A 16914-nucleotide genomic window follows, 5' to 3' on the forward strand; every position below is an offset into this window, starting at 1 on the left:
TCAAAATACCGTAGACTGCATGCCTTAAACAACGGGAATGTATTTCTCACAGGTCTGGAGGCTAGAAGTCCAGGATAGATTTCAAGGTAGATTTCATTCTGAGACCTCTTCTCTTGGCTTGTCGGCAGCTGCCATCTCTCTGTGTGCTCACATGACCTATTCTTTGTATAAGTGAAGAGAGAGAGAGAGAGAGAGAGAGAGAGAGAGAGAGAGAGAGAGAGAGAGAGAGAGAGAGAGAGAGATAGAGAGAGAGAGAGAGAGAGAGAGAGAACTCTCTGGTATCTCTTCTTTTATAAGGGCACAAATCCCATCATGAGGGCCATACCCTCATGACTTCAACTAAACCTAATTACCTTCCCAAAACCCTATCTCTAAAAAGTGACACAATTTGTGTAGGAGGGACATTCAGTCCATAGCAAGAAGTGTGTTTGTGTGTGTGTGTGTGTGTGTGTTTATGTATATAGCGTTGTAGAGCAAGAAAGTGGGAGTAAGAAAGCTACATTCTTGTCTTTCATAGTAAGCATGCCAAGTGGGGTCACAACAGGACACAGATGGTAGTACACTCTAAATGGGATAATTTGAGGAAGGTTAATTAACAAAAGGACAATTTTTTCTCTTTTTTATTTATATATTTTTAAATTTATCTTTATTGTTGAAAGTATTTCAGATGTTCCCCGTTTTTTCCCCATTGATCCCCTCCACCCCGCACCCGCCCCTCCCAGGCCTTCACCACACTATAGTCTGTCTCTGGCTATGTATATCCTGTATTATAAAAGCCTACTATGCAAATCCACCAAACAGCAGAACAACTGGTGGAACGACCGGTCGCTATGATGTGCACTGACCACCAGGGGACAGACGCTCAATGCAGGAGTTGCCCGCAGGCCCCAGGCCAGCCAAGGCGGGTGCCAGCAGCGGGAGGCGACTGGCGGTGGCCCGGGCGATCCTGGGGCAGGGCTGGAGAGTGGGTGGCACCAGGCTGGCCAAGGTGGGTGCCATCAGGGGCCCCCAATGGCCCCTCTGGTCGCCCTACAGATCGTCCCTGATTACCGGACCCTACCCGTGCATGAATTTCATGCATCGGGCCTCTAGTATGCATATAAATTCACCTATTACTCTCCCCTTGCTTCCCCGCCCCCCCCTCCACTTCCCTCTGAAATTTGCAAAAGATGTGAAAGTAGGAAAACCATAAAAGATAGTACAGTAATGTAAGACTTAATAGCAATTGTACTGTCACCAACCTTAGGCCCAAAGGGGTAAAAGTGGAGTGCACGGGGACCACAATCTAGAATGAGAGTCAAATAGAGTAGCCCTTCTTGAGGGAATCAGGGACTTCCAGTTGAAGATGCAGCCAGCTAGAGTAGATCATCAAAGAGGAAGCCGCAGGGATAAATATTCTAATCAATCTCTCTCTCCCCCTCCCCCCCTCCCCCCCATTTCTGTCTGTATCTCCTCTCCTCTTCTCTCTCTCTCTCTCTCTCTCTCTCTCTCTCTCTCTCTCTGTCTCTCTCTCCCTCTCTTTCTCTTTCTCTCTGTGTCTCCTCTCCTCTCCAGGTTCTCCCAACTAGAGAACAACTCAATTGAAAGCCAAAGGGACCATTCATAAACCCATTGATGTTGTTCATACAGGTGAGTTTCTCTGAACAGAGAACACAGAAGAGGGTAGAGAGTAGATCCAAGGGACAAATGGAAAATATCCAACACAGTAAGAACACACACACACAAATGAAGAAACAATAGTCATAATCCTATTATGTACTCAGAAGAAGCTTCTAAAAGAGTTGAAAATAATTGCCTTTCTGAACTAACAATTGGAAATAGGAAGACACTGTTGGGAACTGCTTTTTTATGTTATATGCTTTGGAGAACTATTTGACTTTTATAACAGAACTAGAGGCCCGGTGCACAAAATTCATGCATGGGTATGGTCCCTAGTCTGGCCAGCGGTCAGGGCCGATCTGTGGGGTGACCGGCAGGGCAATTGGGGGGCCCCTGCTGGCACCTGCCTTGGCCGGCCTGGCACTGCCTGCTCACCAGCCCCACCCCCTGCCGCCACTCACTTGCCAGCCAGCCCCGCCCCTTGCCTCTGCCTCAAGTCGCCTCCCTCTGCAGGGTGACTGGGGGCGGCAATTGGGGGGCCCCTGCTGGCATCTGCCTTGGCTGGCCTGGGGTCTGCAGTCTGGGGGCAGCTCCTGCATTGAGCATCTGCCCCCTGATGGTCAGTGTGTGTCATAGCAACTGGTCGTTCCACCATTTGGTTGATTTGCATATTAGGCTTTTATTATATAGGATACAATGTTGATAGAAATAAATTTTAAGTGCTCTTTGGATTTTCACTGAGAAAATCATTTATAATCTTTTGACATGCAATTTCAGTTAAATGCTGGGAGCGGAGGTCAGATTATAGTGGATTGAGAAAAGAAGCTAAGATGAGTGGGAGATGAAATTTAAAAGACATCCAACTGTTGTTATTCAGATGTTTAGTTAAAGTCACTTGGTTTAGCTAGATCAGATGTGTTGCTTCATATGAATTGTGTTTTAATGAGCTCCGCATACTACTGCTTTGGTTTCATATGTATTACTCATGTTTATGCACAGTTATAGGATTCAGAACATCATTTTGTGCTTGTAATTATTAAAATGGTTTCTGGCTGTTATTTCTTAACCTGTCCCCAAAATATCATCTTGCCTCTGACACCCATTCCCCTTGCTGTATTTCCTTTGTATACCTTCCTAACTGAAAATCAAAGTTTGAACCATCTCTGACCTCCTCTTTTACTTCCATCTTGTCCTTGCCAAATGCTATGCATTCTTTCCATTAAATGTTTTTAATTTTTATTTCCTCCTTCCATCCTGGCTGAGCCTGACAGAGTTTAAGCCATCAGGATTTGTTGGCTGTCACTATGGAGTAACTACCTCTCCATGCCTCTCTATCTCCAATAGCTCTCCTTAGTAGTTAATGAACTTCATGATATTATTAGAAATTGCTTTTCCAGCCACATCTCTTATTACTTCCCCTTTCTTTGAGAGACATGACTCCCTAAGTGCTCCCCAAGATTTCTACTCTTCACACCTGTGTTCACATTGTCACCTTTGCTTGGTGCACCTTCGTCCTCATGTTCTCTACATGACCAATCTTTCCCATTTTTCAGAGCCCAGCTCAAATGTCTTCTCATATCCATGAAGATCTGAGCTCTTTTCCTGAAGCTTTTCCTTGTGTTCTAGCACATGGTGTGCCCCAATTATAAGCAATTTGAAGGAAGCTTCCCTGCCTAATTCATCTTTGTTTTCCCTTAGCAGCTAGCATAGTATCCTGTACATATACACACTCAATACATTTGTTGAATTTTTAAATTAGGTAGCCAGTCAATATTTTTCCTTTTTATTGAGGTTTAATTGGCATACAAAAAAAACTGCACATAATTAATCATTTGTAAGTTCGGACATATGTATACATTTGTGATATCATCACCAAAATCAATGTAAAAAATATATCCATCACTTCCCAAAGTTTCCTTGTGTCCCTTTGTTTTGTTTTGGTGAGAACATTTAACATGAGATCTACCTTCTTAACAGATTTTAAGCACACAATACTTTATTGTTAATTACAGGTGCTATATTGTTCAACAGATCTCTGGAACTTACTCATCTTACATAACTACTAGAGGCCTGGTGCACAAAATTTGTGCACGAGTAGGGACTCTAGGCCTGGCCGGCGATCAGGGTCTATCAGGGCCTTCCAGCTGCTGGCTGGGGCCTTCCTTCATTCCATGCCGCCCCCTGGTGGTCAGTGCATGTCATAGTGAGCAGTTCACCTCCCAGTCGGTCAAACTCCCGAGGGGACAATTTGTATGTTAGCCTTTTATTATATAGGATAACTTTATACCATTGAACAACTCTCCTAATTCTCTCCCCCACCCCCCTGGTAACCACCATTCTACTCATCAATATTTGATTTTATGATATACTGTTATTTGAAAGACAAAAAAGAGCAGTAACCTTAATGAACTGTCATCATAGTACTATCTAATTTTGTCCCAGGTACCAGCAAGATTAAAAAAATATGATTGTTAAGGAAAAGATCCGGGGACTGAAAAGTCCTATTAAAATTGAGAAGCCGCCCTAGCTAGTTTAGCTCAGTGGATAGAGTGTCAGCCTGCAGACTGAAGGGTCCCAGGTTCAATTCCAGTCAAGGGCACATGCCCAGGTTGCAGGCTCAACTCCCAGTATGGGGCGTGCAGGAAGCAGCCAATCAATGATTCTCTCCCAGCATTGATGTTTCTAAATCTCTCTTCCTCTCCCTTCCTCTCTGAAATCAATAAAAATATTTTTTAAAAATTGAGAAGCCATAACCCAATATTGTACCCATCATGTAAGTAAAGGTTAAGAACAGAGGTATAGGAGTCAGAGTAACCTGGCCTGAAATCTTGCACTGCCCTTTACCAGCTGCATATTTTTAGACCAATTAACCTCCTGAGCCTCCTTTCCTCAATTTCCTTCTTAGAAAAAATCAGACAATAATGGTACCTAAAAGCACTCATTAGCTTTGGAATCAGACAGAGTTGGGGAATTATTATTTAAAAATGATGAGAGAACACTTCCAAATTCATTTTACTGGCCAGCATTAAACTCATATCAAAGTAAGATAAGGACACTTCAAGAAAGAAAATTACAGGCCAATATCCTCGATGAACATGATGCAAAACCCTCAGCAAATACTAGCAAACCAAATTCAGCAACACATTAAAAGCATCATACACCATGATCAAGCTAGATTTATCCTTGGGAATCAAAAGTGGTTCAACATACACAAATCAATAAACATGATACACCACATTAACATTATCATAAACCATACAATAGTCTCAATAGATGCAAAAAATTTGACAAAATTTAATATCCTTTAATGATTAAAAAAAAATCCTCAACAAATTGAGTGTAGAACTATACCTCAACATAAAAAAAGGCCATATATGACAAACCCACAGCTAACATCATACCCAACAGTGAAAAGCTGAAAGTTTTTCCTTTAAGATCAGGAATAATGCCCTGACCGGTTTGGCTCAGTGGATAGAGCATTGGCCTGCGGACTGAAAGGTCCCAGGTTCGATTCCGGTCAAGGGCATGTTCTTTGGTTGCGGGCACATCCCCAGTGGGGGGTGTGCAGAAGGCAGCTGATGGATGTTTCTCTCTCTTCGATGTTTCTAACTCTCTATCCCTCTCCCTTTCTCTCTGTAAAAAGTCAATAAAATATATTAAAAAAAAAAAAAGATTAGGAATAAGACAAGGTTGCCCACCCTAATCACTTCTATTAAATATAGTACTGGAAGTGTTAGAGTAATTAGGCAAGAAAAAGAAATAAAAGGCATCCAAATCAGAAAGAACGAAGGTAAATTGTCTGTTTGCAGATGATATGATTTTATATTTAGAAAATCCTAAAGACTCCACCAAAAAAACTATTGCAATAAATAAATTCTGTAAAATTGCAAGATACAAAATCAGTATACAAAAAGCAGTTACTTTTCTATATGCAATGAACTGTCTGAAAAAACTTAAGAAAGTAATTCCATTTATAATAGCATCAAAAACAATAAAATACTTAGGATAAATTTAACCAAGGAGGTGGAAGATCTATGTAGTGAAAACTATAAAAGAGTGATGAAAGAAACTGAACAAGACACAAAATAAGTAAAAAGATATACCATGTTCATAGATTGGAAGAATTATATCATTAAAATGTCCATACTCCCCAGTGACATCTATAGATTTAATGTGATCCCTATCAAAATCCCAATGGCATTTTCCTCAGAAATAGAAAAAAAAATCCTAAAATTCAAATGGAACCACAAAAAACCCTGAATAGCCAAAGCAATCTTGAGCAAGAGCAAAACTGGAGTCATCACATGGTCTGATTTTAAACTATATTACAAAGCTATAGTAATCAAAACTGCATGGTGCTAGCATAAAACATTTAAACAGAATAAAGAGCCCAGAAATAAGCCCATGCATATACAGTCAATGAATGTTTGACAAGGATGCCAAGACTACACAATAGGGAAAGGATAGTATTTTCAGTAAAGGGTGTTGGGAAAACTGGATATCCACATTCAAAAGAATGAAATTGGGCCCTTACCTTACACCACACACAAAAATCAACTCAAAATGGATTAAAGACTTAAATGTAAAACCTGAATTCATAAAATTCTTAGAAGAAAAATAAGGGGTAAGCCTTTTTACATTGGTCTTGGTAATGATTTTTTGGATACGACACTAAAGCACAGGCAACAAAAGCAAAAATAAACCAGTAGGACTATATCAAACTAAAAAGCTTCTGCATGGCAAAAGAAACCATCATCAGAATGAAAAAGCAGCCTTTGGAATGAAACCCTATATATCTGATAAGGGTTAATAACCAAAATATGTAAGGAACTCTTACAACTCAATAGTGGAAAAACAAATAACTGGGTAAAAAATGGACAGAAGACCTGAAGAGACATTTTCCCAAAGAAGACACTCAAATGACCAACAGGTATATGAAAAGGCACTCAGTGCCACTAATCGTCAAGGAAATGCAAATCAAAGCCATAAGAAGATATCACCTCATACCTGTTAGGATGGCAAGTACCAAAAAGGCGAGAGCTAAGAAATGTTGACAAGGGTGTGAAGAAAAGGGAACCCTTGTACGCTGCTGGAGGGGATATAAAGTGGTATAGCCATTATGGAAAATGGTATGGAGATTCCTCAAAAAATTGAAAATAAAACTACCATATTATTGGCATCTCAAAGAACTATCTGCACTCCAATATTCACTGCAGCATTATTCACAATAGCAAGACATAATAACCCAAGTATTCATCAACTGATGAATGGGAAAAGAAAATGTGGTATATTATTAAAGCAAAATAAAATGGCAGACAGAACCATTTAAGCCATGTAAATGAAATTTAATCTATCTTATTTCATGAATGTGAGCAAAACAAGTTATTTATCCCTCCATCACTCCCAGGTTGCTATAATGTTAAATGATTAGGTCTGCTGATCAATCTCATAGTCATAGCTAATCATTTAGTATTCACCACACAGACGACACTGTGCTAAGTACTTTGCATACTTCATCTCCTTTAATCCTCTTAGGCTTTCAAAGTAGCTTTTGTTATCTCCAGTTTATAGATAAGAATAATAAGGATGCTGATTATAGCTCACCATTTTTGAGTGCTTATTATGGTGCAGGTGCTGTGCTATATCTTTAATATAGATTCACTCTCTTTATTTTCATTAATGACCTTATCAGGTAGGAACTATTTTTAACACTCACTTTTTTAGAAGAAAACTAATGAAACAGTGCAGACAGGTTAGCTGCGTTGTCCAAGATTACACAGCTAAGAAATGATGGACAGGATTCAAACCTCTGGTCTCTGTGACTCTAGGATTCAAGCTTTTTTATCTCTAAGGTCCAGCCAAGCTCAGGCACAGACATGTTGCCTGCAGTGGTTCTCAACCTTCCTAATGCCGCGACCCTTTAATACAGTTCCTCATGTTGTGGTGACCCCCAACCGTAAAATTATTTTTGTTGCTACTTCATAAGTGTAATTTTGCTACTGTTATGAATCGTAATGTAAATATCTGATATGCTATATGTGTTTTCCGATGGTCGTGACCCACAGGTTGAGAACTGCTGCCTTAGAGTGAAGAGACAGTGAGTTACTGTGACCTTGTCTGTATGAGTTTCAAGGTTTCTGTTCATCTTCAGGGCCACCATCTTAGTCCTGGCTCGTAATCTCTGGTCTACACCACAATAGCCTAAATAGTTTCCCTGCTTCTACTACAGCCTCATTTACATCCATAATCCTTAAAAGCAGACAAAATGGTTATCTTAGAATATAGTAAATCAGATAATTTCACTGCCTTGCTTAACCCCTTATCCTTCTGTTCTCATGGCTTAGAATAGAATCCTAACTCCTCACTGAGTCCCTCACATAGGACCTTACACGACCTATCTGGACCCCATTCACATCAGGCACACACTGCCCTTTGCTCTACCAACTTAGGATCCTGGGACAGACCTATCTTGTCCCCGCCTCAGGGCTTTGGCCCCTGCTGTTCCTTCGGTAGTACTCTGCTTCTCAACTTCTTCCCCGTGGCTGTCAAAACCTAGACAGTCAAAACATGTACTGATCACCCTAGATCAGTGGTTCTCAACCTTCCTAATGCCATGACCCTTTAATACAGTTCCTCATGTTGTGGTGACCCCCAATTTCATTGTTACAAGTTGAACATAATTAAAGCTTAGTGATTAATCACAAAACAATATGTAATTATATATGTGTTTTCCGGTGGTCTTAGGCGACCCCTGTGAAAGGGTCGTTTGACCCCCAAAGGGGTCGCGACCCACAGGTTGAGAACCGCTGCCCTAGATAGTTACCTCTCTCCCGTTTACTCTTATTCTTGTCACTTTGTTTTGCTATTTAGCAATTTTTGTTATGTGAAATAACCTGGCTCATTCATAAAGTTGTATACTTTTCTATGGTCTATTTCCCCCTAGTGAAAACAAGCTCTATGAGAGTAGAGACCTTATCTATGGGGACCTTAGACAAGGTCTTGCTCACTGCTCAATCCCCACTCTTACCACCATGCTTGGCAAAAGAGATGTGCAATAATTATTGCATATATAAATACATGTAGGACACACATCATAATGTGCAGTCTTTTGCCCTTAGAAAGTTGGGTTTACTGTATATGGGTGGTCCAAGACATACTTGCACAGTCATAAAAGAGTCAACAATAATAAAAACTGCCAATACAGAAATAAAATAGTCTTCACCCAGAACAAATTTGATGACCATCCCAGAGAGAGAAAGTCCCGGGGAACACATTCTTTCTAAGCCTACCCTGGTCGGGCAGCTGGAATGACTGAGGGGATAGTAGACCCATGAGTGCTATAGGTGCTCAGGACTTTTGATGACCTCTGCTAGGATGCAAAAACAAGTTTAGAAAGCTGGACCAATTCCCATCTCTTCACAACACACGTTCTTGGTTCTTGTCCTTCTTGGCTTCCAGATCCCAGTCTCTGAACTGTATGTTCAGTGTGCGTGCCTCTGTCCCAACAGTCTTGGCCTTTGTGATATGTTGAAATGGCGCTCTGACTTGGTCCAGTCCTCTGCACAACTAAGCTAAGGATCCTCTGACTCCTGGAGTAAGATATTCCCTCCCTCAGGTCTGGTCTCCCAGATGCCTCCCATTACCTCTGAAATCTCTCTCCTCCACACAGGAATTCAGACAGTTGATGCCAAGGTTAACCAAGACATGGTAGAGTGGAAAAAAGCATGGGATTTGATGTCAAAAGAAAAGTTCAAATCACAGTCTCACCACTTACTCTTTGTGTACCCTGGAACAAGTTGCTTAAGATTTCTGAGTTTTGCTTTCCTGTTAACCTAAAAGTAAAGGCAAAGTGAGAGGCAACAGGCGTTTATTTGAGATCCATCGGGAAGCATGGATTCAGACAGAAACCCAAATAATGTTCTGATGAGGTGAAGGCAAAGGGCATTTATGAGAAAGGGAAGGGTTTGATTATATCAGTAGAAGGAAGGAATTTATATGGGTGTTAATACACTAAGAAAGGAATTTCTGTAGTTACCGATAAGCTAACATAGTGATGCTAATTTTTAAAAATATATATTTTATTAATTTTTTTGCAGAGAGGAAGGGAGAGGGATAGAGAGTTAGAAACATCGATGAGAAAGAAACATCAATTCAGCTGCCTCCTGCACACTCCCCACTGGTGATGTGCCCGCAACCAAGGTACATGCCCTTGACTGGAATCGAACCTGGGACCCTTCAGTCCACAGGCCGACACTCTATCCACTGAGCCAAACCGGTCAGGGCGCTAATTTTAAAGAATGTCTTTATTTTTAAGTCCTAGTTTTTTTTTTAAGTCCACTCAAGCCAGAAACCTGGAGTGTCTTCTTACAGTTTCTCCAGATCTACTTCCTCCTGCTCCAGAGCCAAAACAGTCCTCACTCAGGTTCGCTTTCCATTTCACTGACATTATTTTGGTCCAATCATCTCCCACCTGGAATAGAGCAGTATCCTAACTGGTCTCCAAACACTGGATCTGTTCTCCACCAGCCACAATTATTGATAAAGTGCAAATTTAAGTATCTCATTTACTTCCTGAAAACTCATCAATGGCTTCCCATTGCTATTAGGATTTTTCCTGTTATCTTTGCAAATAGTTGTTTGGAATGCAATGCTGCTTTAGTCTCAGTCCGAAGGTTATTTCGCCTACTTTTAGCATTCTAAAGGTCTGAGGAATGAGGCATGCAAGGCAGTTCCACTGGGATAGCAACTCTCACTCCATTTTAAAGTGGCTCTGTTTGTATTATTATTTTTTTTAATATATTTTATTGATTTTTTTACAGAGAGGAAGGGAGAGGGATAGAGAGTTAGAAACATTGATGAGAGAGAAACATCGATCAGCTGCCTCCTGCACATCCTCTACTGGGGATGTGCCTGCAACCAAGGTACATGCCCTTGACTGGAATCAAACCTGAGACCCTTCAGTCCACAGGCCGACGCTCTATCCACTGAGCCAAGTGGGTTAGGACTATTTGTATTATTTTTTATACTTTCTTTTAAAACCTAGAAAGCAATATCTACCTCGCAGGGTACTTGAGATGATAAATAAGGAAAAGTCCTTTTTTACACCTCTTTCTCACTCCTGTATCAGTGTTTTCTGTTTTATTGAACAGCGTTATTATCACTCATCTAGCCACTCAAGCCAGAAACCTGGAGTGTCTTCTTACAGTTTCTCCAGATCTACTTCCTCCTGCTCCAGAGCCAAAACAGTCCTCACTCAGGTTCGCTTTCCATTTCACTGACATTATTTTGGTCCAATCATCTCCCACCTGGAATAGAGCAGTATCCTAACTGGTCTCCAAACACTGGATCTGTTCTCCACCAGCCACAATTATTGATAAAGTGCAAATTTAAGTATCTCATTTACTTCCTGAAAACTCATCAATGGCTTCCCATTGCTATTAGGATAAGGTGCATAGTCTTTGCAAGGACTCATGGGGTCCTGCATTGCCTGGCCCTGGCTTCTTCTCTAGCTTCACCTATCAGCTCTAGGCACATGGGTCTTTTGTGCTTTCTGGAACCTCCATCATGCCTTAGACACCCTCATATAATCTTAATTCTGCTGGAGCTCTCTCCTTCTCTGACCACCTTTGTGCATCTTCTACGAAGTTCATTTCTACCCATCCTCCAGGTCTCAGCTGAAGTATCACTTTCTCAACCTCCCTTTCTTCAAATCTCTCTCTCTCTCTCTCTCTCTCTCTCTCTCTCTCTCTCTCTCACCAACCCACGCCTCTCATCATTATTTTAGTTACATGATTAATATCTCATTTCAGGCTATACCTACTCTTACATAATAGGTGTACAATAAATGCTTGTCAGAATAATGAATAGTAAAATTAAATCCAAACCTATTGTAAATTAGAAATGGACAATAAAAATAGCAAAGATAACTTTTTTGTTCTAGCCGCATAGTTACATTAGGAATTTAGCTTTGAGCTCATAGCAACCATCATACTGGCCACAACTATGTGGCATATTTGGGTTCCTGACAATTGGATGTTAATTCAAAGGGCTGTGAAAACTTCTGACACTTATATTCTCCTTATCTTTATCCTTGGGCTTCTTTAACTGATAAATGCAATGGAGAAGAACACAGGCTTTATGATGATAGGAACATTCATTCTCTATCTCATTCACCACTGTATCCTTTAGGCTTGTTAGACTGTTAGCACATATGCTCATTCAATATATTCCTAATGAATCAAGCAGTTAAGTTAATAACATTCAAACAAAACATCCTACTACCATCAGCAAATATTCTGAGCATCTCAAACTCAAAATTGCAATGTAAATAACATGTAAATAAGTAGATGGTATTTTATTAAAAAGAAAACACCACTATAGAAGTCCTCAAAGAGGAACACAGATGAATTTATTTCCTTGTTGTTAAAAGATTAGATTAAATGAACCCAGAGGTCCTATCTATATATATAAAAGGCGAATATGCTAAGGGTCCCACCATCCGACCAGTTGCTATGACATTCACTGACACTCAATACAGGAGCTGCTGAGCTGCAGTGACTTGGCAACGGTGGTTCTCACAGTGATGCACTCCAAAACCAGAGAGGAGGGAGCCCGATTCCTTGTGGGGCCACGGGATTCCACCTTCTGCCGCGGGTTATGTTGTTGCTGGGGCACTGTTGGCCCTGCATCTGGTTTACTGCACACTTGCATTTGTGTTCCACACCCTGTACGACAGCCACTTTGCAGAGTGCCCTCTCGCACTCCGGGAACTCTTGGGGGATGTCAGAGAGCGGGATTTAGCCCGATCCCCACAGCCCAGGCTGAGAGACCCCACCTGCCGGAGGGACCCTGCTTACTCCACAGACTGCAGGAGGTTGGCTCCAGGGTGTGTCTGGCCCATCTCACCAGTCCTACCCCACCGGCCACCTTCTAATTAACTTCCTTAATTAGAAGTTATAAAATTCTGATTCCAGGATTCTATGTGAGGCATTTAGAATAGTAGGTGCATGAGCTCACTGACAAGTAATTGTGTTCATGGGACACTGGCGCAGTTGACACCCCAATTTAGTATTAACTTTCCCCAGAGCATTAGCAAGGACTTTGCCCTAATTGGTTTTGAAGCTTGATGACTACACATTCCTGTTAATAGATTGCCTTGTAGCTTAGGAACAGTTTTTCAAAGAGACTCAAAAGAAGGCTCTAAATTCTTCCTCAATGGCAAGGCCAAGTGCTGGAATAGAAAGAACTCTGGTTCTTGTCCCTGAATTGGGTCAAGTCCCAGCTCTATCAGCACTATGTATGGCCTTAGATATATCTCCTGCTGTCTTTGAGATTTCAGTGTTTTTCATATGTAAGTAAAGCTAAAGCAGTTAAACTCTAAAATCTCTTCAAGTTCTGCCCTAGCCCATATGGTTCAGTTGGTTGAGTGTCATCCCATGCATGAAAAGGTCACTGGTTTGATTCCCGATCAGGACACAAGGCCAGATTTCGGGTCTGATCCCTGGTCAGCAACCTATTGATGTTTCTCTCTCTCTCTCTCTCTCTCTCTCTCTCTCTCTCTCTCTCTCTCTCTCAAATCAAAACATATACACTGAGTGGCCAGATTATCATGACCGGCCAGATTATTATGACCACCCCATCAGTACTTCATTGACACTTCCAAAAATACTGAATATTGAAAACTTCCTAAGCAAATACTCTCAAGGTTTTATTATTATTATTATTTGCATAACTAATTCACTTCATTCTACTGATGGGGTGGTCATAATAATCTGGCCGGTCATAATAATCTGGCCACTTGGTGTATTAAGAATACATAAATAAGAAATAAAATCTTTTCAAGTTCTAAAGATTCATGATTCTAAGAAACTGTAAAAGCTTATAAACATTCACATATTATTCCCTGTGAAAATCACACTGTTTTCCTATGTGCTCAACAGAAAATCCAGAAAATCTGGACTTCTTATCCTAGTATAAATATCTTGTGTGATCTGGTTCCTGCCTACTTCTCCACCTGCTCTCAACCACTCCCAGTTCTTTGGCTGTCCAGGCATGTTGCTGTACCAGGATGGAGCACATATTATTCCCACTAGCAGGGATATTCTGCCCCTAGGTCTTTATATTGCTGGCTCCTTTATTATTATTATTATTATTATTATTATTATTATTATTGAATTTATTGGGGTGGCTTAAAAACCCTTGTGATTATAGATTTCTCAATGAATTTCAAGATAATAATCAATGTATGGCATGACATTTTCTAGAACTGACCAGTGTTGTTAAATCTTAATTGTAGCTATTGCTAAAAATATCTAAGACCAGTTGCTTAATGTGGCTTTGACCTTGAAATATTTAAATACTGACAGTGTGTTTGGAAACCTCATTCCAGTTTTGACTAGTATTTTCTGAATAGCTTTGGGGAAATAATTTATTGTTTCTGTTTATAACATTGCTCCCTTCCTTTTTAGCAACCTTTGCTGCATAAGTTCAAATATAATTTATAATAGAGAAGGTGAATAAGACAAGAATAAACTAATATTTTTCCAGGAAGCATGCACAAAAATATTGTTTTAATTATTAAATTGTACTTAAGGAACTCCATATTCCACTAGCTTCTGAAGTAGTCTTTTGTTATTAATTAGGTACCTTTGAAACCATTACCCTTTAGGTGTCTGTAGGATATCAGGAAGGCGTGACATTGGGTAGGCAAGGGATCCAGGCCTCAAAGGTCAGTGCTTTATAACTCTACTTATCAGATTCCTACTCTTCTATCAATTCCTTGAAGGCAGGGATTATGTGTTTCCATTCCTTCCATTTGTGGATCATGGGTTACCTGGAACACATAAAGTTCAGTGGCAAAAATTTAAAAGCAGATAAGAAAACCCCAAATTACAAACAGGTTAGTTTACAAAGGTTTTGCTTTTCTTAACATAAAGTATTTGTCTTCCTGTAGTTGGCTTATTTCAGTTAGCATAATGCTCTCTAGTTATAGAAAATGACATGATTTTCTTCTTTTTATGACTAAATAACATGCCATTGTGTTAGTGTGTGTGTGTGTGTGTTGCATTTTCTTTATTCCTTAATTGTTGATGGACACTTGGGTTATTTTTATATCTTGACTATTGTGATAATGCTGCAATGAAACATGGGAGTGCAGATATCTCTTTGATATAGTGATTTTATTTCCTTCTATTATGTACCCAGGAATGGAATTGCTGGATCATGTGGTAGTTCTATTTTTAATTTATTGAGGAGCCTCCATACTGTTTTCCATAATGACTGCATCAATTTACATTCCCACCAACAATGCACAAGGGTTCCCTTTTCTCCACATCTTTGCCAGCTTTTCTCTCTTGCCTTTTTTATAATAAACATCCTAACAGTGTGAGGTGTTATGTTGTTGTGGTTTTGATTTGCATTTCCCTGATAACTAGTAATTTGAGCATCTTTCATATATCTGTTGGCCATTTGGATGTCTTCTTTGGAAAAATGTCCCTTCAGGTCCTTTGCCTTTTTCTTTTTTTTTTCTGAGTTGTATGTAAGAGATGATTTTTTGGATCTATATAGTTTGCAAATATTTTCTCTCATTCCATAGGTTGCCTTTTCATTTTGCTGATTGTTTGCTTTGTTGAAGCTTTTCAGTTTGTTGTAGTCTCACTTTTGTTGCCTGTGCTCTTGGTGTTACATCCAAAAGATCATTACCGCAATCAATGTCAAGGAGCTTTTCTCCCCGTGTTTTTTTCTAGGATTTTTATGGTTTTAGGTCTTACATTTAAGACTTTAATCCACTTGAGTTGGTTTTGTGTATGGTGTAAGATAAAGGTCCAATTTTATTCTTTTGAATATAGATATCCAGTTTCCCCAATACCACTTACTGAAGGGACTCTCCTTTCCCCATTGTGTATTCTTGGTGCCTTTCTTGAGAATTAGGTGACTGTATGAGTGTAGATTTAAGGTTTTTAAATGCATTCCCTGTAAAAGAAAGAAGAGAGTGTTGGCTAAGTAATAAGGAGAATCATAGTTAACATTGGATAGTAAAACTGGAGGCTGGTAGAACTATTCCTGCTCTGCAGTTGCTGAGCTAGGTCCCGTGGTCCTCCTGGGCCCCAGCTGCCTTTAGCATAAGAAGTAAATATGGAAAGCATTTCCATTGGAAGTTCTGGACTACAAAATATTGTGCTTCTGTGGGCAACCACACTGTCCTGGGCCACCCCTTGCCACCTCCTCTATTTCCCCAGGCTAGCCCAGCAAACCAGTGCTATCCAACACCCGGCCACTCTTCTCCAGGTGCAGGTACCAGACGCTGCAGTTCCTTGATCACTGGACCATGCAACTGGTGATACTCGCTATTTATTTGTAGGGAGCTTGTGGCTCTCTTCCCTCCCCCAAGGTTCATTCTCCTGCCGGGGCTGTCGAGTGCTGACACCCATGTTATCTGGAATGCAATTTTCCTACCTGACATCAACAGGAAGTATAATAAGGCAAATCTCTGGTGCATTCAGGTTGTGTCCTTGGGTTCCTTCTGAGTTCCCCCTCTCATGGACTGCATCCCTCAATGGGCCAGCCTACCCCAACCTATGCCAGTTAGCAGAATGGAGCAGGAGATGCCTACCGAGGGCTGGATCCAGGGACAGTGGGGCATTAGCATGACCCAGAGAGCTCTAAACTATGTATTTGTGTATTTATAATTTTTTAAAAAGAGTTACAATACTAATATGTTATGTATTTTGTTACATATGTATAGATATAGAAATTAAAGATAGGAGATATAAAAAAATGAATCAAAAGAAGAAAATTTTAGTATTTCCTCTTCGTACCCCTAGGGTGCATTCATGGGGTGCATTGCATCATTTTGGAGACCTCTGAAAACCAATGCTGTCAAATTGTGCTTGAAAGCAGCGTGGGGTAGTAGTTAAAATGTAGACTCAGGGGTCAGCTGGCCTGGATATGAACCCTGGCTCCATCACCTCCTGGCTGGATGACAGCCTCAATATCATTTTCTTTAAAACATGAATAATGCCCTAGCTGGTTTGGCCCAGTGGATAGAGCATCAGCCTGCAGACCAAAGGATCCCCCGCTCAATTTTGGTCAAGGGCACACGCCCAGGTTGCAGACTCGATCCCCAGTGGGGGACATGCAGGAGGCAGCCGACCAATGATTCTCTCATCATTGATGTTTCTCTCTCTCTCTCTCTCTCTCTCTCTCTCTCTCTCTCTCTCAAATCAATAAAAATATATTTTTAAAAAACTGAAGCTAGAGATTCTCTTAAATAAATAAATAATAAAAAATACGACATGAGCCCTGACTGGTTTGGCT

At 40.5% G+C, this 16914-nt stretch overlaps 1 protein-coding gene across 3 annotated transcripts in view; it reads left to right on the forward strand.

The window, feature by feature from the left end:
- Positions 1 to 16914, forward strand: part of TRMT12 (tRNA methyltransferase 12 homolog) — a 48579-nt gene that overhangs the window by 5134 nt on the left and 26531 nt on the right. The window contains exon 2 of one of the 3 annotated variants that reach the window (XM_036338645.1): positions 1555 to 1629. The exons of the other annotated variants lie outside the window; for them this stretch is intronic. The gene's annotated coding sequence lies outside the window, so the exon portion shown is untranslated. The remainder of the gene's footprint in view (positions 1 to 1554; positions 1630 to 16914) is intronic. 3 annotated transcript variants of the gene reach the window in all.

The sequence above is a fragment of the Myotis myotis genome, unplaced genomic scaffold (genome assembly GCF_014108235.1).
Source record: "Myotis myotis isolate mMyoMyo1 unplaced genomic scaffold, mMyoMyo1.p scaffold_m19_p_16, whole genome shotgun sequence".
NCBI lineage: Eukaryota > Metazoa > Chordata > Mammalia > Chiroptera > Vespertilionidae > Myotis > Myotis myotis.